Source organism: Thalassophryne amazonica, chromosome 3, assembly GCF_902500255.1.
Source record: "Thalassophryne amazonica chromosome 3, fThaAma1.1, whole genome shotgun sequence".
NCBI lineage: Eukaryota > Metazoa > Chordata > Actinopteri > Batrachoidiformes > Batrachoididae > Thalassophryne > Thalassophryne amazonica.
In genome coordinates, this window is record NC_047105.1 from 110,339,248 (window position 1) to 110,362,288 (window position 23,041).

Here is a 23,041-nt window from a genome sequence, read left to right on the forward strand (position 1 = left end):
AAACCTGGTCTTGTTAGGAGAGACGGCATCCATCCCACTTTGGATGGAGCAGCTCTCATTTCTAGAAATCTGGCCAGTTTTCTTAAATCCTCCAAACCGTGACTATCCAGGGTTGGGACCAGGAAGCAGAGTTGTAGTCTTACACACCTCTCTGCAGCTTCTCTCCCCCTGCCATCCCCTCATTACCCCATCCCCGTAGAGACGGTGCCTGCTCCCAGACCACCAACAACCAGCAAAAATCTATTTAAGCATAAAAATTCAAAAAGAAAAAATAATATAGCACCTTCAACTGCACCACAGACTAAAACAGTTAAATGTGGTCTATTAAACATTAGGTCTCTCTCTTCTAAGTCCCTGTTGGTAAATGATATAATAATTGATCAACATATTGATTTATTCTGCCTAACAGAAACCTGGTTACAGCAGGATGAATATGTTAGTTTAAATGAGTCAACACCCCCGAGTCACACTAACTGTCAGAATGCTCGTAGCACGGGCCGAGGAGGAGGATTAGCAGCAATCTTCCATTCCAGCTTATTAATTAATCAAAAACCCAGACAGAGCTTTAATTCATTTGAAAGCTTGTCTCTTAGTCTTGTCCATCCAAAAAAACCCAGTTTTATTTGTTATTATCTATCATCCACCTGGTCGTTACTGTGAGTTTCTCTGTGAATTTTCAGACCTTTTGTCTGACTTAGTGCTTAGCTCAGATAAGATAATTATAGTGGGCGATTTTAACATCCACACAGATGCTGAGAATGACAGCCTCAACACTGCATTTAATCTATTATTAGACTCTATTGGCTTTGCTCAAAAGTAAATGAGTCCACCCACCACTTTAATCATATCTTAGATCTTGTTCTGACTTATGGTATGGAAATAGAAGACTTAACAGTATTCCCTGAAAACTCCCTTCTGTCTGATCATTTCTTAATAACATTTACATTTACTCTGATGGACTACCCAGCAGTGGGGAATAAGTTTCATTACACTAGAAGTCTTTCAGAAAGCGCTGTAACTAGGTTTAAGGATATGATTCCTTCTTTATGTTCTCTAATGCCATATACCAACACAGTGCAGAGTAGCTACCTAAACTCTGTAAGGGAGATAGAGTATCTCGTCAATAGTTTTACATCCTCATTGAAGACAACTTTGGATGCTGTAGCACCTCTGAAAAAGAGAGCTTTAAATCAGAAGTGCCTGACTCCGTGGTATAACTCACAAACTCGCAGCTTAAAGCAGATAACCCGTAAGTTGGAGAGGAAATGGCGTCTCACTAATTTAGAAGATCTTCACTTAGCCTGGAAAAAGAGTCTGTTGCTCTATAAAAAAGCCTCCGTAAAGCTAGGACATCTTTCTACTCATCACTAATTGAAGAAAATAAGAACAACCCCAGGTTTCTTTTCAGCACTGTAGCCAGGCTGACAAAGAGTCAGAGCTCTATTGAGCTGAGTATTCCATTAACTTTAACTAGTAATGACTTCATGACTTTCTTTGCTAACAAAATTTTAACTATTAGAGAAAAAATTGCTCATAACCATCCCAAAGACGTATCGTTATCTTTGGCTGCTTTCAGTGATGCCGGTATTTGGTTAGACTCTTTCTCTCCGATTGTTCTGTCTGAGTTATTTTCATTAGTTACTTCATCCAAACCATCAACATGTTTATTAGACCCCATTCCTACCAGGCTGCTCAAGGAAGGCCTACCATTATTTAATGCTTCGATCTTAAATATGATCAATCTATCTTTGTTAGTTGGCTATGTACCACAGGCTTTTAAGGTGGCAGTAATTAAACCATTACTTAAAAAGCCATCACTTGACCCAGCTATCTTAGCTAATTATAGGCCAATCTCCAACCTTCCTTTTCTCTCAAAAATTCTTGAAAGGGTAGTTGTAAAACAGCTAAGTGATCATCTGCAGAGGAATGGTCTATTTGAAGAGTTTCAGTCAGGTTTTAGAATTCATCATAGTACAGAAACAGCATTAGTGAAGGTTACAAATGATCTTCTTATGGCCTCGGACAGTGGACTCGTCTCTGTGCTTGTTCTGTTGGACCTCAGTGCTGCTTTTGATACTGTTGACCATAAAATTTTATTACAGAGATTAGAGCATGCCATAGGTATTAAAGGCACTGCGCTGCGGTGGTTTGAATCATATTTGTCTAATAGATTACAATTTGTTCATGTAAATGGGGAATCTTCTTCACAGACTAAAGTTAATTATGGAGTTCCACAAGGTTCTGTGCTAGGACCAATTTTATTCACTTTATACATGCTTCCCTTAGGCAGTATTATTAGACGGTATTGCTTAAATTTTCATTGTTACGCAGATGATACCCAGCTTTATCTATCCATGAAGCCAGAGGACACACACCAATTAGCTAAACTGCAGGATTGTCTTACAGACATAAAGACATGGATGACCTCTAATTTCCTGCTTTTAAACTCAGATAAAACTGAAGTTATTGTACTTGGCCGCACAAATCTTAGAAACATGGTGTGTAACCAGATCCTTACTCTGGATGGCATTACCCTGACCTCTAGTAATACTGTGAGAAATCTTGGAGTCATTTTTGATCAGGATATGTCATTCAAAGCGCATATTAAACAAATATGTAGGACTGCTTTTTTTGCATTTACGCAATATCTCTAAAATCAGAAAGGTCTTGTCTCAGAGTGATGCTGAAAAACTAATTCATGCATTTATTTCCTCTAGGCTGGACTATTGTAATTCATTATTATCAGATTGTCCTAAAAGTTCCCTAAAAAGCCTTCAGTTAATTCAAAATGCTGCAGCTAGAGTACTGACGGGGACTAGAAGGAGAGAGCATATCTCACCCATATTGGCCTCTCTTCATTGGCTTCCTGTTAATTCTAGAATAGAATTTAAAATTCTTCTTCTTACTTATAAGGTTTTGAATAATCAGGTCCCATCTTATCTTAGGGAACTCGTAGTACCATATCACCCCAATAGAGCGCTTCGCTCTCAGACTGCAGGCTTACTTGTAGTTCCTAGGGTTTGTAAGAGTAGAATGGGAGGCAGAGCCTTCAGCTTTCAGGCTCCTCTCCTGTGGAACCAGCTCCCAATTCAGATCAGGGAGACAGACACCCTCTCTACTTTTAAGATTAGGCTTAAAACTTTCCTTTTTGCTAAAGCTTATAGTTAGGGCTGGATCAGGTGACCCTGAACCATCCCTTAGTTATGCTGCTATAGACATAGACTGCTGGGGGGTTCCCATGATGCACTGTTTCTTTCTCTTTTTGCTCTGTATGCACCACTCTGCTTTTAATCATTAGTGATTGATCTCTGCTCTCTTCCACAGCATGTCTTTTTCCTGGTTCTCTCCCTCAGCCCCAACCAGTCCCAGCAGAAGACTGCCCCTCCCTGAGCCTGGTTCTGCTGGAGGTTTCTTCCTGTTAAAAGGGAGTTTTTCCTTCCCACTGTAGCCAAGTGCTTGCTCACAGGGGGTCGTTTTGACCGTTGGGGTTTTACATAATTATTGTATGGCCTTGCCTTACAATATAAAGCGCCTTGGGGCAACTGTTTGTTGTGATTTGGCGCTATATAAAAAAATTGATTGATTGATTGATTTCCTCAGAAAAATAAATAAAAACAATAAATCCAGTCTGTGCAGCTCGCCTGTGGCTGGACAGACTGCACCCAACTCATTCATGCGGGTGCGCGTGGGTGCCATCTGGCTGCAGAGTGCGTTGGTTGGAGGCTGCTGGATTGTTCAGTCGCTTCCAGAAATGCTGTTCCTCTCCGATCATATAAAAGGGAAAGTGTGTGTTGACCCCTCACAAGTTGTCGCACGTTCTGAGTTGCAGAGATGACGTGGTGAGGGGTACGATGTGCTCGCCTGACGATTTGTCGAGGGAGTTCATTGCGGCATTTTTTTTGTTGTGTTCAAAAATCAAGCGATGCATGGGCGCACCCTGTGACTGATGCGAGGGGACAGTAAATGGCTTCAAACCTTGTGCCGAACTGCGTGAATATCCTTGCGGATGACGTTCGCGGGCTGTCACAGCCGAGTGAGATACTAGCCTTAGGTGATTAGAGTGTGACACCATGACGCTACCATATTGATTTTTTTCACAATATTCAAATTTTCTGAGATACTGAATTTTGGGTTTTCATTAGCTGTAAGCCACAATCATCAAAATTAAAAGAAATAAATGCTTGAAATATATCACTCAATGTGTAATGAATTTATTTAATATATGAGTTGAAATGAATTACTGAAATAAATGAACTTTTCAATGATATTCTAATTTATTGATCTGTAACTGTATTTTTGTTAAACAGCTTGAATTAAAGCTGAAAGTCTACACTACGGGCACATCTTAATGGTTTTATTTCAACTCTGCTGTGGTGGTGTACAGAGGCAAAATTACAAAAATCCTGTCACTGTCCAAATACTTGTCTTCTGTACAGTTGTCCTCGCCCCTAATTATCATAATTACATTATGTGCACTGAGAACTACATGTCTATATGTTGATAATCTTCAGACTCTGGTGTGAGCTGTCATGCAGAGAGACTGGATGTCAATCAAAAAGACATCTGCTGGAGCCCCACAGGCTGAAGACGACCAGAAAAACACTGACTGTTGTGAGACTAAAGTCAGTTCAGCTTTGGAGGAAACACTGGAGTCTCGAGAGAGATCTGTCCTGCATCCAACAAGTCATGAATAATTTACACCTCTTTTGTTACAGTTGTTTGGGAAAGAGAAATCAAACTTTTTCCCCTCCATGGCCTGTGCTACATGTCGACAGTGTTGAGCTGTGTGAAGCAGACGCTGGGCTGGAGATGATCTGAAATAAAGTGATTAGAAGCTTTTGATTTGAAGGCAACAAGTCTGACTTATTTTACCGGAGTTAGAGCAGGAGGGTAAGACATACTGTACTGCTGCCATTCTTTTTGTGCAGTGGAGCTTCATAGAGAAAATAAAAGGAGAGGAGAGGGGGAAGAAATGAAAAGTGAGAAAAGCCTTTCACTAAGGATGGGTATTGATAAGATTTTATTGATATCGATGCCATTATCGATTCCGCTTTTTGATCCGATTCTTTATCGATTCCCTTATCAATACCTCCTGTGAATTTTCTGTGTACTAAAAGTAGGCTTTACAGGTTTTCTATATCAGCAACATTTTATTGAGTCTTACAGTAAATAAATGTGAAATTGGTCACTGGATCTGTTATGGTGAAAACACCCAAGGCAGCGGTTAGAACTCGTATGCAGGAAAAGAGACTGGGAGTAGTAAAAATATAACAATTTATTAGTAAGTGAATACAGAACTGAATTGAATGCACAGATGAACCAAGCACTGGAAGAGGGAGAGACGAGCCAGGGTACTGCAGTGACGGTACACTTCCAACTGAGGTAAATGGAGCTGAGCCAGAGCAGGACCAGGTGGTTAACCAGGCTGATTGAGTCCAAAATCTGAAAGCACAGGAAAACAGGGTCAGAAGGCAAAAAACAGGGAACACCAGAAGCTTAAGAAACTGAGCTGAGGCCAGAATACCCTGAAGGCAACTGAGTCTCAGATGTCTGAGTGAGTGAAGAGTAGAGGTATAAATACAGGTGTGGTTGATTGCAGTCAGGTGAGTTCAATCAGCTCCATGAGTCAGCCAGAAAAAAGACAGGAAACGAGGGGGAGTGAAGCAGCATCACAACAGGATCCTTCATCTCTGGACATACAGTAAATACAAATGAACAATATTTATAGTTTTTTTTGTCAAAAGCATTTGCTTTCAGGTATTAATGAGACAAATGTAACTCCACAGCCTCTGAGCTGAGCTCTTGCAGCCGGCTGTGCTGCATGTCAGAGTGTAATTCATAAAGAACAAGGGATGTCTCATTTTGGAAGAAAAAAAAGGTTTTGGTTGGTTGTGCTTTTTTGTCTATATTACAATGCTCAGAAAGAGGTGTCATTTGATTTAAAACCGTGATTGACTTTGAAGTTATTCATTCTAACTGGAATCTATATTTCCAACTTTACTCAGCAGAGAGCCGCGCAGCGTTTGGCGCTGTGCAGTTAATCCAGTAAAAGAGGATATCAGTATTTTTATTATTATTTCCTTTACCTGAGGGACAGCTTCAGTTTACACACCGACAAAGTGGATCCAGCTATTGCCAGAGAACCATTGCGCGTGCTGTGCCACGAAAAGTTAATGAGGCACGAATAAAAACACTGGTGCAGAACGAAGGTACGATTCTCGTTTTTTGCTCGCAACAAGACAAGAATCCCAGTTAGTGACTTGAATCAGCACAAAGGTGACTCATGATTGACATTTTTAAATGGCTGTGAGGGGGGATAATGAAGAAATTGTGAACCCACTGCTTCGCTTCGCAGCTTCTCAGAAACAGCTGGTCTGCAGTCAACATAGAGAAATGCTCATTTTCCCGATACACACCCTCAAAAACAACAGTCGCTCCACCATAATGTGAACTTAAGAACCAGTGATGTTGGTGGATGGAATAATTTCTTATCGATTCTTAAGAGGAACTGGTTTTTGATACCCATCCCTACCTTTCACACAAGCTTTGAATATTTTTACCTCAAAATAAACACGGGCACTAAGGTATAATTTAATGACAGTTTACATTGTATGCATTATATGTGTGTGTAGTTTTATTATCTCTGTCCTGATTCAACAGAAAGCAAATTTAAATAAAAACCAGACTGCTTCTGCCCAACTCAAACTAAAACTGTTGATGTTGGATTCATAGCTGTCCTGATCGCAACCACTCCAGGCAATAAATGATTTCCTTCTGTTGTTAATCTTTATTAAGCTGTGGCAGGTTATCCGCTCATTGCAGCATCATGGTAAATTGTAAACATGACAGCAGACGCTTGTCAGGTCCGTTCACACCTGTATCTTAGACAGTGGGACCTTAGAGGGTGTGAAAGTCTTTCAGCAATGAAGAAAATTTCAGAAAAATGAATCCTTGCTGGCATTCAGTGTGATCTCATTGGCTACACAAAAAGGAGCTCAACTTCTAACTCTCTCACAGCCTCTCTGTGTAGCAGCTGTAAGTTGGATAGTGTAGATGAACTTGTAGCTTGTTGTACTGTCAAACGTTGTGCTGAGATCATTTATTTATATATAAATTCAAAAACGTTAAATGGTCATAACAGTCCCTAGTTGCCAAAGCATTTCACAGTTTCCATTACAGACAGTATTTTATGATGGCACAATCACATTAGATTAGATTAGATAAAACCTAATTTAGAATTTTCTTAATCCTTTGGGAAGACTCCTTCAAGGATTATAACATAAGTAGTAATGTTTTTAAACAAAAATACTGTCAAAAATGTCAAGAACCACATAGAACCTTTATTATTAAACATACATAACAGAGCCTGACTGTTTCATGACACCTTGCCCTTCATTGTTCCATGCAAATGTTATGTTAAAGGTTGACCAGCAGATGTTGCCATACCTAATTGTATCATAAGCTTTGAAACACTGAACCATTGCTTCATTTTGATTCAGTGGTTCAAACCACTTTGGTTTCTGTGTCACTAATTTCCATCAATAAAGTACATCAGCAACCACTAATTATCACCACATGTCCACAGAGAGACTTACAATCATGAATCCTTTGATGCTGTGTTGTGAAGCGGGATGTTAAGTAACGTGCGACGACCTTAAACACTAACTTACTGAAGAATGAAGCAGAGAGTAACTCACCTGGATCTCACTCACATGTCTAATCCGATACCTGATGCCAGCAATCTGTGAATGTTCCTGGCAACAAAGTCACCAGTTTTGTCTGTTTCTATTGTCTTTCCACAGATTTTAACTCATTTTGTTTGACTGAGGTATAAAGTTTTTTTAGGTTATCAAATGACGAATGAGTAAATGCCTCCTCACTAAGACAGGGGTTTTTGTCAACTCCTTGCCCAGAGATGCTCTCAGATACCTTGTGGTTCTCTCTTAGGCTGGGAGTCCTTGCCAGGATATTTTAGGCTAAGTTAGGAGCTCTTTGAGAGGACCTTGAGATGCTTCGTCCATACGGGTCCAACTTTACTCACTATGTCGGCAAAAAATGTTAGCAGACTGAAAGTTAGCGGAACTAAATTTAGCTGAGTGGTTTTCAAAGTTAGCTGAAAAGCGAATCTGCTAACAAAATGTTAGCTTTGCTAATTAACGGTTAGCAGATTAGCTTGATCTACATAATTATTTTATGTTAATTTACTGTCTTAATGTATTTCTAAATTGTTTAGGTTGCTGTTATCATCAAATCAAATCAATTTTATTTATATAGCGCCAAATCACAACAAACAGTCGCCCCAAGGTACTTTATATTGTAAGGCAAAAGCCATACAATAATTACAGAAAAACCCCAATGGTCAAAACAACCCCCTATGAGCAAGCACTTGGCACAGTGGGAAGGAAAACTCCCTTTTAACAGGAAGAAACCTCCAGCAGAACCAGGCTCAGGGAGGGGCAGTCTTCTGCTGGGACTGGTTGGGGCTGATGGGAGAGAATCAGGAAAAAGACATGCTGTGGAAGAGAGCAGAGATCAATCACCAATGATTAAAAGCAGAGTGGTGCATACAGAGCAAAAAGAGGTGAATAAAAAGAAACACTGGGTGCATCATGGGAAACCCCCCAGCAGTCTAAGTCTATAGCAGCATAACTAAGGGATGGTTCAGGGTCACCTGATCCAGCCCTAACTATAAGCTTTTTCAAAAAGGAAAGTTTTAAGCCTAATCTTAAAAGTAGAGAGGGTGTCTGTCTCCCTGATCCGAATTGGGAGCTGGTTCCACAGGAGAGGAGCCTGAAAGCTGAAGGCTCTGACTCCCATTCTACTCTTAAAAACCCTAGGAACTACAAGTAAGCCTGCAGTCTGAGAGCGAAACGCTCTATTGGGGTGATATGGTACTATGAGGTCCCTAAGATAAGATAGGACCTGATTATTCAAAACCTTATAAGTAAGAAGAAGAATTTTAAATTCTATTCTGGAATTAACAGGGAGCCAATGAAGAGAAGCCAATATGGGTGAGATATGCTCTCTCCTTCTAGTCCCCGTTAGTACTCTAGCTGCAGCATTTTGAATTAACTGAAGGCTTTTCAGGGAACTTTTAGGACAACCTGATAATAATGAATTACAGTAGTCCAGCCTAGAAGAAATAAATACATGAATTAGCTTTTCAGCATCACTCTGAGACAAGACCTTTCTAATTTTAGAGATATTGCGCAAATGCAAAAAAGCAGTCCTACATATTTGCTTAATATGCCCATTGAAGGACATATCCTGATCAAAAATGACTCCAAGATTTCTCACAGTATTACTGGAGGTCAGGGTAATGCCATCCAGAGTAAGGATCTGGTTAGACACCATGTTTCTAAGATTTGTGGGGCAAAGACAATAACTTCAGTTTTATCTGAATTTAAAAGCAGGAAATTAGAGGTCATCCACATCTTTATGTCTGAAAGACATTCCGGCAGTTTAACTAATTGGTGTGTGTCCTCTGGCTTCATGGATAGATAAAGCTGGGTATCATCTGCGTAACATTGAAAATTTAAGCAATGCTTTCTAATAATACTGCCTAAGGGAACCATGTATAAAGTGAATAAAATCAGTCCTAGCACAGAACCTTGTGGAACTCCATAATTAACCTTAGCATATTCACACATTAATATTATCATTCTTTTCGTTATTATTATCAGTATTATTGATATTATTTTATGATTACTTCTAGTTTGTCATTTGATTTTTAAATGAACCACAATGGAAATAAGTGTTTTCACTTTCTTGTACCATGCCTGAAACTTAGCGGAACTAAATTTAGTGGAAGTTAATTGGTACGCTGATGGCTTTCAAAGTTAGCTGAAAAGCTAATCCACTAACAAAAATGTTAGCTTCGCTAATAAGCAGTTAGCAGATTCGCAGAACTGTGCCCACCACTGGCTGTTACACAATAACAGATTCTCTGCAGGTGTAACTTTGTATGCTCATTATTTACAGAGTGACGTAGGATGGATGATGTAGTCTGAAGTTAAAAGCCCTCATGGGGAGAGACTACACTCCGACTGATGATGGCATGGGACCAAAACTGGTCTGACTGTATACCTTTGCTTTACAACATCACAATTCTAAAACCACGGTGTGTGTCACTGGTGTTTTGACAACAGTCTAACACTAACTTTAAATAAGAGTCCAAAATTGTTCTCAGTCAACTTGGAAAAAGAGTTAGATAGTTCAAAAATAATTCTGATGATGTTGTTCATGATACTTCCAAAAAGAAAAACAAAATAAAAAAGACTTTGTGTACTTCTTAATTCCAGCGAAAAATCGCATCAGAAATTTGTCCGGCTTTTCATCCTAACAGCTCTTCATGCCTCCATATGGCTTATGGCATAGTGGATTTGTTTTTGTGTGTGTGTTAGAAGAATTAGCACCGTCAATTAGCTTGTTCAAATGGTCATCTGTCAGCAAAACAAACTCCACCATGTTTAGCTAAACGCCACTCCCCTAGTGTGTGTGTGGGTGGGGTTTCCACCATGCAGTGGTACAAAATGTATAGAACCAAATTTGCACAATAAATGGAATGAATAATCCATGTCATGTGACATACAAAGCACCAATCAAATGACAAGGATCAACTCAGCTGTTATATAAACACTTCTAAAACTGAAAATACTGTTTTTGGAAGATAATAACACCTCTGAACTGATTTACAAGACAGTTCATAAACATTAGGATGCACGCTAATGTCCGCTAACTCAATGCTAACTTCCTATGGAGTTAAATTTGTCTCATTAATACTTGCAAATGCAAAGTATTAATGAGATCTAAAAATATGCAAGTCTGCGAGTAATTCTGCGAGTGATCTAAAAATATTCTTTAATTTGCACAACTTCTGCTTTTCTCAAAAGCTCATATATGCACACATGCTTGGCCTGCAGATACAGTTAAAACATAAATATTGTTTTTGATTGATTGATTGATAGATAGAGGGGTTTATTGAACATGTACAAACTGGACATAAGAAAATAGGATATTAATAATGAACAAGAGCAAACGGAGATTCCTGACATCTGCCAATCTGGATCCAGACTACCTCCAAAATTCAATGGAGTCTTCCTTGCCCTAATATCTATCTGTGGTGAAAATTTGGTGAGAATCCGTTAAGTAGTTTTCAAGAAATTCTTCAAAGCCTATATAAAGGGAAATCTTGATCCAGAATCTGGATCTGGATGGGATCACTCTAAAATTCCGTGGAGTCTTCCATACTGTAATATGTATCTGTGGTACAAATTTGGTGAGAATGTGTGAAGTAGTTTTGAAGTAATCCTTGAAAACCTATACAAAGAGAAATCTTGATCCAGAATCTGGATTCGGATGTGGATCAACTCCAAAATTTAAGGGAGTCTTCCATGGCCTAATATCTATCTGTGGTGAAATTTTGCTGCGAATCCGTGAAGTAGTTTTGACGTAATCCTTCAAAGCCTATATAAAGTGAACCTTGATCTAGAATCTGGATCCGGATCTAGATCACTTCTAAAATTTAATGGAGTCTTCGGTGACCTTATATGTATCTGTTGAAAATGTCGTCAAAATCTATTCCGTAGTTTTGACATAATCCTGCTAACAGTCAGATAGACAAATAAATAAACACCAATGATTTTACTATGTCCTTGGCGGACGTAATTAAACAACTACCCATACGGCTGAGGGTATTTTAGTATTGCGTTATATTTTTAGAAATACATGAATCAGACTGAATCAGTCAAGTACTGCAGCTTTAATAACAAGGCAGATAATATAGCTAATTAAGTTAACAATCAGTGTGTTTTACCTGCATCACTCATGATAGTCAGATTTCAAAGCACAATCCCAGACAGCAAGTTTTAAAAACACATAAACAAAAAACATTCGGCTTGATTTTCCAAGATCCTAGATAACGAACGCTAAATTGTGTGAGCAATCCAAACTTTTGAGCATTGGGGTGGAGACAGTTTTGCGAGTCATTTACGAAGAGTAAATGTGTAATCGATAGCGGATGGCAATCATCTTCAACTGCTTATCTGGGACCGGGTCACAGGGGCAACATCTCCAGCAGGAGACCCCAAACTTTCCTTTCTTGTGCCACATTAACCATCTCTGACTGGGGGATACCAAGGCATTCCCAGGCCAGAATGGAGATATAATCTCTCCACATAGTCCTGGGTCTTCCCCGGGATTTCCTCCAAGCTGGACGCGCCTGGAACACCTCCCTAAGGAGGTGCCCAGGGGGCATCCTTACCAGATGCCCGAACAACCTCAGCTTGCTCCTTTCAATGTGAAGGAGCAGTGGCTCTACTCCGAGCTCCTCGCGGATGGCCGAGCTTTCACCTTATCTCTAAAGGAGACACCAGCCATCCTCCTGAGGAAACCTATTTCGGCTGCTTGTACCTGTCATCTAGTTCTTTTGGTTATGACTCAACCCTCATGGCCATAGGAGAGAATAGGAATAAAGATTGACCAATAGATTGAGAGCGTCCTCTTTTAGCTCAGTTCCCTTTTTATCACAACAGTACAGTAGAGCGCATGCAACACCGCCCCTGCTGCACCAATTCACTGGCCAATCTCACTCTCCGTTGTCCCCTCACTCATGAACAAGACCCCAAAGTACTTGAACTCCATCACTTGGTGGAAGGCCTCATTGCCTACCCGGCAATCCACCAATTTCCTGCTGAGAATGATGGCCTCAGATTTAGAGGTGCTGCAAACTCGGTTGCAAGCCCATCCAGTGAGTGCTGGAGGTTACAGGCCAGTGAAGCCAGCAGGACCATATCATCTACAAAAAACAGTGATGAGACCCGGAGCCCACCAAATTGAAGACCCTCCTCCCCCCGAGGACACCTCAATGTCCTGTCCATGAATATCACAAACAGGATTGGTGACAAGCTGCAGCCCTGGCAGAGGCCAACTCCCAATAGAAACAAGTCCAACTTACTGCCAAGAATTCGAACACAGCTCTTGCTTTGTGAGTACAGAGATTGGATGGCCATGAGAAGGGACCCCCTCACACCATACTCCCGCAGCACCTCCCACAGTATCTCCTGGGGTACCCAATCATACACCTTCCCAAAGTCCACAAGACACATACAGACTGGATGGGCATACTCCCAGGGACCCTCCAGGATCCTTGTGAGAGTGAAGAGCTGGTCAGTTGTTTCATGGCCAGGGCATTGTTCTTCTTCAATCCCAGGTTTGACTATTGGTTGAACCCTCCTTTCCAGCATCCTGGAGTAGACTTTACCATGGAGACTGAGTAGTGTGATGCACCTGTAATTGGCAAACACTTTCTGGTCCCCCTTTTTAAATATGGGGACCGCCACCCCAGTTTCCCACTCCTTAGGCACTGTCTCAGAACTCAACGAGAGCCTTCAGTATTTCTGGATGGATTTCATCAACCCCTGGGGCTTTGCTACTACGGAGTTGTTTGACTACCTCATAGACTTTTACCAGGGAAATTAATTTTGATCTCCCATCAGAAAATGGCTGTAATCACTTCCTGAATCACACAGGACCGCTCCAGCTTCAGCCGTTCGCGCACGCCTAACAAGCTGCAGAAAGCATTTTGAGATGTCTAAAAAGGTAATTACACTCAACAAAAATATAAACGCAACACTTTTGGTTTTGCTCCAATTTTGTATGAGATGAACTCAAAGATCTAAAACTTTTTCCACATACACAATATCACCATTTCCCTCAAATATTGTTCACAAACCAGTCTAAATCTGTGATAGTGAGCACTTCTCCTTTGCTGAGATAATCCATCCCACCTCACAGGTGTGCCATATCAAGATGCTGATTAGACACCATGATTAATGCACAGGTGTGCCTTAGACTGCCCACAATAAAAGGCCACTCTGAAAGGTGCAGTTTTATCACACAGCACAATGCCACAGATGTCGCAAGATTTGAGGGAGCGTGCAATTGGCATGCTGACAGCAGGAATGTCAACCAGAGCTGTTGCTCGTGTATTGAATGTTCATTTCTCTACCATAAGCTGTCTCCAAAGGCGTTTCAAAGAATTTGGCAGTACATCCAACCAGCCTCACAACCGCAGACCACGTGTAACCACACCAGCCCAGGACCTCCACATCCAGCATGTTCACCTCCAAGATCGTCTGAGACCAGCCACTCGGACAGCTGCTGAAACAATCGCTTTGCATAACCAAAGAATTTCTGCACAAACTGTCAGAAACCGTCTCAGGGAAGCTCATCTGCATGCTCGTCATCCTCATCGGGGTCTCGACCTGACTCCAGTTCGTCGTCGTAACCGACTTGAGTGGGCAAATGCTCACATTCGCTGGCATTTGGCACATTGGAGAGGTGTTCTCTTCACGGATGAATCCCGGTTCACACTGTTCAGGGCAGATGGCAGACAGCGTGTGTGGCGTCGTGTGGGTGAGCGGTTTTCTGATGTCAATGTTGTGGATCGAGTGGCCCATGGTGGCGGTGGGGTTATGGTATGGGCAGGCATCTGTTATGGATGAAGAACACAGGTGCATTTTATTGATGGCATTTTGAATGCACAGAGATACCGTGACGAGATCCTGAGGCCCATTGTTGTGCCATACATCCAAGAACATCACCTCATGTTGCAGCAGGATAATACACGGCCCCATGTTGCAAGGATCTGTACACAATTCTTGGAAGCTGAAAATATCCCAGTTCTTGCATGGCTGGCATACTCACCGGACATGTCACCCATTGAGCATGTTTGGGATGCTCTGGACCGGCGTATACGACAGCGTGTACCAGTTCCTGCCAATATCCAGCAACTTCGCACAGCCATTGAAGAGGAGTGGACCAACATTCCACAGGCCACAATTGACAACCTGATCAACTCTATGCGAAGGAGATGTGTTGCACTGCATGAGGCAAATGGTGGTCACACCAGATACTGACTGGTATCCCCCCCCCCAATAAAACAAAACTGCACCTTTCAGAGTGGCCTTTTATTGTGGGCAGTCTAAGGCACACCTGTGCACTAATCATGGTGTCTAATCAGCATCTTGATATGGCACACCTGTGAGGTGGGATGGATTATCTCAGCAAAGGAGAAGTGCTCATATCACAGATTTAGACTGGTTTGTGAACAATATTTGAGGGAAATGGTGATATTGTGTATGTGGAAAAAGTTTTAGATCTTTGAGTTCATCTCTTACAAAATGGGTGCAAAACCAAAAGTGTTGCGTTTATATTTTTGTTGAGTGTATTTGTCATGTTTTACAGTGTCATGGCTTGGTAACAGTTGTGTGCTCTTTCCTTCTTCTGTGCAGCTGTTAAATATGTTTATAACAGATTTAACTTCTTGTTATAATGTTCAGACGAGCTCCGCTCTGATGTGATCCGCTGACGTCACCACTTGCTCTGTTCACTTCTTCACTCCACTTGACGAGCTGCACATCATGTTGGTGATTAAATCGCACCACATAGCACGACATTTATGCGTGAAAGATTTTTTTGAACATTTCAGCTCGTAAAGTGGAGTAAAGAAGTGAACAGAGCGAACGGCTGAAGCTGGAGCGGTCCTGTGTGATTCAGAGGAGTGATTACAGCCGTTTTCAATGGCCAATTTGCAGAGAAAATAATTAATCTGACATGGCACAATCTGGTGGAAGTGGTAGTTTCGGCTGTATTCTCTCTGCCGTTGTACCGCAGTGAACTTCTTCGGTGAAACGAGATGAGTGTGCACGTGCGGAGGAGGGAGGGACAGAGGGGGGCATTGAGCCTGGTGATGCAAGCAATAAGAAATAGACATGAAGGCATCTGATTGGTTTTTCAGAGCGGACCGTGGGGCTTATATTGGTCAGAGTTTTATCGATCCTACAGCTGCTACAGACGTCTGATTTTTTTCCTTCCTTTTTCTGAATACATAATGTATTGACTACTGTTAGGATAGATGGACCATTTCACCCAAGATAACAAAAAGTGTTTCTGAACAGAGTTACCTACCCTTGCTTTAAGGCACCTAAGACCTTCAGCCTGCAGCTCCCCACTGCGGCTTCAGCAATGGAAGCTTTGAACATTGCCCATTCTGTTTCCAAGGCCCCCAACCTCAACAGGGACCCCTGAATACCTCCACCCGAGGTGTCAGTTGAATATCTGTTGGACAGTTTGCTCCTCTAGACATTCCCAGTTCACCTGCACTATTTCTTTGGGTTTACCAGGTCTGTCCAAAGTCCTCCCACACCCTCTGAGACAACGCACCACCAAATGGTGATCAGTTAGCAACTCTGTCCCTCTCTTCACCTGAGTGTCCAGAACATGCGGCCTTAGATGATACAATCACAAAATCAATCACTGACCTTCGGCCTAGGGTGCTCTGGTACCATGTACACTTATGAGCATCTTTATGTTCAAACATGGTGTTCATCATGGATAATCCATGACGAGCACAGAATTCCAATAACAAAGGGCCCCTCTGGTTTAGATCAAGGAGGTTGTTCCTCCCACTCACACCTCTCCAGCTGTCTCTGTCATTGCCCACGTGTCCGTTGATGTCCCCCAGCAGAACAATGGAGTTCCTCACTGGAGTCCCATACAAGACTCCATTCAGGGACTCCAAGAAGGCTGAATACTCCAAACTGCTGTTTGGTGCATCTGCACAAAAAGTCAGAGTCCGTGGCGAGCCTGGCTTGTAGGTGTTAACAGTCAAAAGTGCAAAATGAAATTAAATCAGCCACTTTGGTTACAGGATGCAGGTGCAAAGGTCCTCTTTATCCAGATCCAATATACATGGAAGACAACTCAGCACTCAAACAGCAGTATATTGTATTGATGCACACAGTCATGCACTTAGTAAACTGCATGTGCAGCGCGTGCAGACCTGTGTGCATCATCCTACATTTAAACAGTTTCCCTCAGCATGGTGAAGAGGGTGTGAATTTTTTTCTACTTTCTTAGTTTAAGATGTTTTAAGCTATAAAGTTGTATAATTAGGGGTGTGGTCATTTTGAGTGACTGTGGCAGAGCCCAGTGTCTCGCCTCTCCTAGTGAAAAGTGAAACTGTCTGAAAAAGTGTTGCTATTAAATCTAACCCAACCATCAGCCAATGTAGTTGCTCAGGGCCTAAATATTCCAGGTTGAAATGTACTGTTCCATCCCAAAAAACTGAGGGCTCAACAAATGTAATGCAGGGATTCTCGAAAAAGGAGATATTCATGTGCAGTAAATCTTTCTGGAGCAAATAAACACAGAGACGTTTTCACAAAATACATCATAGCCTTGGCAACATAATGAATTATTCACACAGCCTTACCCAAAGCAGAAGGCATTTTATAGATTTAAGCTATCAATACTATGATTTAAGTTGATGTATTTTTTGCATGTTCTATCATCATTTGTTTGTTTTATCCCAAATTGATCACAGTTTTAAGAAATAAAGCCCTGTTCTCAATTTCACAGTTATACTTCCTTCAAGGTTATGGTCTGTAACTGACAAATCTGCATGTGAAGCTCATGGCTGCCCATGAACCACCCAGGCATAGAACTGGTCTATCCCCACATCTCTAAAATAACACTTATTTGCTGCAGCCAGGTGAAACGTGGGCATCCACTTGGTCTTCTCCAGCCACATGCACAGAGAAACGTGCCAAAGCATTGAAGCTGATGCTCCCTCACATTGCAAGTGATACTCCTTAGTCTCTCGAAGTAACCACTCATTTGACATAAATGAGATCTTAAGGATCCTACAAAGAGAGCTGGTACCAAAGACATTCAGTTGTTGCCTTAGGTCACTGGTTATCATCCAAGTTTCACAACCACAATGTAACACAGGTGGCACCAGGACCATAAAGTCTTAGACCTTCATTCTCCTACAATGATATCAGCCTGGCCAGACACCTCTGTCCAGAGGCATTAGCCTTTCCAGGAGTCTTTCAATCTCAAAGACCCAGAGACATGAATGTCACTTCTGAGATAAGTGATTGTCTATACAAGTTCAACACTTTCACCACATACAGATACACTTCTAATGGCAAAGACCAGGAAGTCATTAAAAGCCTGAGTCTTACACCCAATCTCAATTCTCTTTTGTACCCCTTCCCTTTCCCCTTGGCCCTACCCCTACGCCTACCCCTACGCCTACCCCTTTAAAACAAGGGGTAAGGCGAAGGGGTATTCCTCTAGCCCTATGAATTGAGACACCCCTCCGCCTTAGGAGAAAAAAAAACTGCCCGTGTCAAACTGCCGTCTTCACTGTTTGTTGACATGGCAACCGAAATGCAACTTGTTGCAGTAGCCTGTTTGCTCTTTTTATTTTCTCGCCTTTCTGCGCAAATGCAAAGAAATAGAAGAAGTCGCAGATTTCTTTGACACATCCCAATTATGACATGTTAATTAATTTAATTAATTTGTAATTTATAATAATAATTAATAGTATTAATAATTAATTAATTAGTAATTAATTGATGTTAATAATACTAATAATAATTAATCCTCCATCAATAAAACAATCAGATTCTGTTGAGACTTTCAAGTCCAGACTTAAGACACACTTATTTTCCCTTACATATGGCTAGCATACTTGCTTTACTTGCTTGAGGTTTTTTCCTCAGAGGGAGTTTTTCCTTACCACTCTTGCTCTGGGGATTGGTAAGGTTAGACCTTACCTATGTGAAGCACCTTGAGGCAACTCTGTTGTGATTTGGCGCTATATAAAGGAAAATAAATTTAAATAAATTGAAAGAAATCAATAATAGTAATAATTAATATTGTTTGATTAATCATTAAGTGATTGATTAGTAATTAATTAATTAGTCATTCAAATAAATAAACACTTGAAATATATCAGTCTGTGTGGAATGAATGTATACATTATACAAGTTTCACTTTTTGAATGGAATTACTGAAATAAATCAACTTTTTCATGATATTCTAATTATATGATCTGCACCTGTATGTATGTTATGGGCTGCATCTAGTTCTGTTAACCTTAAATTTCTTTTTCAAATTCTCCCATTTTTTGCATCAAGCCCTATTTCCTTATTTCCAGGACAAATAATAGCAGTCTGTTAGGACATCAGGTTATGTGTTACACATATACGTGTGTGTTTATATATTTTCCAACTTACTCCCATTGGTGAAACTTCTCATTTTCTGCCTCAAAGCTTATTAGGAGACGAGTGCGCTCAGGGCTCCCTGTTTGTTTACAAAATACACACGCATTACAGACCTTGAAATCCAACAGCAGGGATTGATATTATCCAAAGATTTATGAACATATGAATTAATGTGCTTATCCTTTATCATAATTTTCTCCATTGTGAGATATAAAAGTGTCTTATCGTAGCGTTCGTGTGTATGTGCATTATAACGCCTCAGCGCACGAGCGAAGTTATGATATTCTTCAGAACGACAATATACACAGCATGCATCCAGCAGCATACACGTTGCTGTCATAGGCAACTGCCTGTAAAGCTTTTGGCAAGTTATAACTTTCTAAACAGTGTAATTTGTAATGAAAGCGGCTCTTTCGGCGCCATGTTTGTTTCTTTGGAGACAGCGGTAAGCTCCTCCTACCCCTCCAAATGGAGTGTGCATCCAGATTCCCTCTGTTTGAAGGGGTTTGAAGCCCTTCGCATACCCCCCCGGCTCGCTCCAAAAAGAGAATTGAGACACTCCTCTGTCTCTCGTGCCCACGCAAAACAGATGGGAAGGGGGAAGGGGAAGAGCCGAGGGGTAGAAATGAGACTCAGCCTTAGTCCAGTACAACCACAAATTCACACACTTATACCGCTGTCCATGAATTCAAGGTCAGTAAACCTTTCTGGTTCATTACATATAAGCTCCTGGACTCTACGTTTTTCTAAGGTATGGGCAAAATTTCAAACATTGACCTTCTGGGTTGATGCCAAATCAACCTCTAATTACCAGTGACTGACAACACATCATTCAGTACAAAGGGCTTTTGGTTGTGTTGGGATCCAAATATAGATGTACTTTGCAGCTCACCATGCTTCACCTAATTACATCCATTGTCAAATTCAGCCAATTTTCAGTCTTTCCCTTCATGCTTCGACTCATTAGGCTACAGAATCACTTTGTCCTTTGGGTGCCATCCATTTCTTTAAAGAATCAATATTCTGCTTCAATAGCCACTAACACAAACATAAAAGATGTACTTTCAAGCTGGACCCTGAAATATTCATTGTTGCTAACTGCGTACAATGTCTTAGACGTGCTTTGTTTGGACATCAATGAAGGAGTCACCTGCGGTGGGAGAATAGTCTCGGGGATGGCAGAGCTCAATTACAGCAGCCTTTCAATGTTTTTTTTTAAGCAACATTTACGTATGACAAAGACAATATTCTGGAGATGTGTCTCAGTAATTTGTACCATGGGGGGGCACTGAATGATGACGCTGAAACACAGCAACTGTCATGCTCTGTAAAGGATGTTATTCACAATTGTACTTTTTTACAGTCTGTGATTGGAGGTGTCATTTCACTCTGCTTCGTTTACTGGACAGAAAACAGATGACTTGATAGACTTTCTGCAAAACCTGAGGCATGATGGTGGTTAATTGGAGGCAGCAGGGTGCATGTGTGAAGTTATTAGGGTTAAGATTATGATTTAGGATTAGTGGAAGTCATCTAGTCTTTTGTTAATGGATTACTGTGTTTAAAATGTTTGTGCTTTGGCTCAGAAATCATCACGATATGGTGGAAAAACTGTCCTTATGAAGTCAGTTAAATTACAATGTAGCCTGTGTGATACAAGGAGCTCATACAATGTAACAGGGTGCAGCTCAACAGAAAACAAGTGGATGAGAATTGGAGAAATGGCTTGTAAGAGCACACAAAATATGACTGTATAGTTTCTATACCTCACGTGCAGTGATCCTGTTTTCCCTGATAATTATATCACAAATGAATCCTACAGGCACACAGCAATCTCACCAGTGTTAAATTAAGAATGACAGTCTTAATTTAACACTGGTGATTTTGCTGTGCATCTGCAATTGGGGATATCTGAAGTTTTACTATAGTGAGGACACAGTTAACAAAACAACTGGATATTTTGGCAAGCTAAAATTGTCCACCAGAAGCCTGGTAGTTTGAGGGTTCGGTGTAGTATCTTCAGTGTTCCTAGAACTGCACTCTTCTGGACAGAGACCTCTGATGTTTTGCCTGGAATCTGCTGGAGCCACTCTTCCAATTTGGGGGTTACAGCTCCTAGTCCTCCTATTACCACTGGGACCACTTTGGACTCTACCTACCACATCTGCTTTTGTCAGAGGTGGGACGAAGTCACTGTCAAGTCATTCTCAAGTCATCATTCTGCAAGTCTCAAGTCAGCTTGCAAACAATTGGTGGACATTATGACCTGAGACTTCACTTGGGACTTGCTGATTCATAACTTGAGAGTGACTTGATGGTGACTTTGTCCCACCTCTGGCTCTAGTTTCTCCTTCAACCCTTGGTGCTTCTCAATTTTGACATGGTAGCAGCTGGATAATATAGTGGTAGAATTGCTGTCTTTAGAACAACAGGTCAGGGGTTAAATCTCCAGTCAGGACATACATCCAGCAATGGTCCCCAAACTAGACCCCCCCCCCCCCCCCCCATGCTACTCAAGCCATACCAACTCAGACGTCACCCAGGTTAACAATGTCCATGTGAGTTGTTGAGGAACCAAGACACTGATGGGAAAGGGGCTCCTACAACAAGACATACAAGGACTGACAACACATATATATCTTTCTCAGTGCCATGTTATCATAGCAAGTTAGAGTTTATTCCATCATGTGACTGCGAGTCTGTGCAGTATGCTTATTATTGTTAGCAAAAAACTGGTTGGGTTAATAATGTCAAACATAATCATTCATAATGTTTGTAACTTATTCTGCGGCAGAAAGATAAAGAAGTGATGCAATGTGCATAGGACCTTATAAAGGCTGCTGCTGGTGCCACCTGTCCGCCATCATGAACCGCTTCAGGTTAAGACCTGAACACCCTTGTGGAGTGCACGGCCCCTCAGCATCACACAAGCCACCATCCCCCAGAGGCAAGTCAACTGGTGCTTCTATCCCCTTCATAATGCCTGTGGTCCTCCAACAGTAGTCACCCCTATGAAATCCAAAAGAAACAAATCTCCAATCATCAAGCAAAGTGTTCTTTTCAAGAAAGTGATACTTAACTTCTGTGTAAAAATCCACATGAATGATCACAAGTTAAACATTTTTTCCACATTAACAATATATATATATATATATATATATATATATATATATATATATATATATATATATATATATATATATATATATATATATACACATACAGTGGTGGTTCACAGATAACCAAAAAATTAACTTCGCTAACAGATAATGAGATAACTGAAAAGTTATTTTTGATAAAGATAAAACGATAAACCACCCAAAAATGTATCGGAAGTTACAGATAACCGATAAATTCCAGTATTGTCTCTGGTACATTTGCAACTACTAATAAACTGAATTTGAGTTTTAACACCACGATCATTTCTAGTAGCATCAAAACCGACAACACACCCAAACAATGAGCCCACACTTCTGTTTTTGAACATCTTGCCCCCTGTTAGAAGCTCTTGTTTACTACATGGCTTACAGCACAGAAACAAGCTAGGAGCGGCCACAAAGCTTAGCACTCTACCCAATCACAATACTCCAGTCAGGTGGAGGTCTTGGAAAATAAAGCAGTGCTGACTTATGGTTTTGATTTATAAATCACATAAATACCGATAGAATAACTCTATTAATGTCAATTCTGTTATTTGTACAAAGTTAAAATATATATCTTTTAATGTTGAATAATGCACTAATTCTGAGGTTTTGTAACAGACACAGACAGATCGCAAAGGATTCTGGGTAAAATGTGCCTCTGCTAAACACTGATTGGTTCAGTCATTCATTATGTTAACCAACATGTTAATGTGATGTGTGTCGTGTGTTGGTGTTTACAGATAAATGTGGTTTTGTAAAATATTCAATTTTTTTTATTTGTAAAAACAGGCATTTTTACGGAGCCCTGAAGTGTCAGCGCAA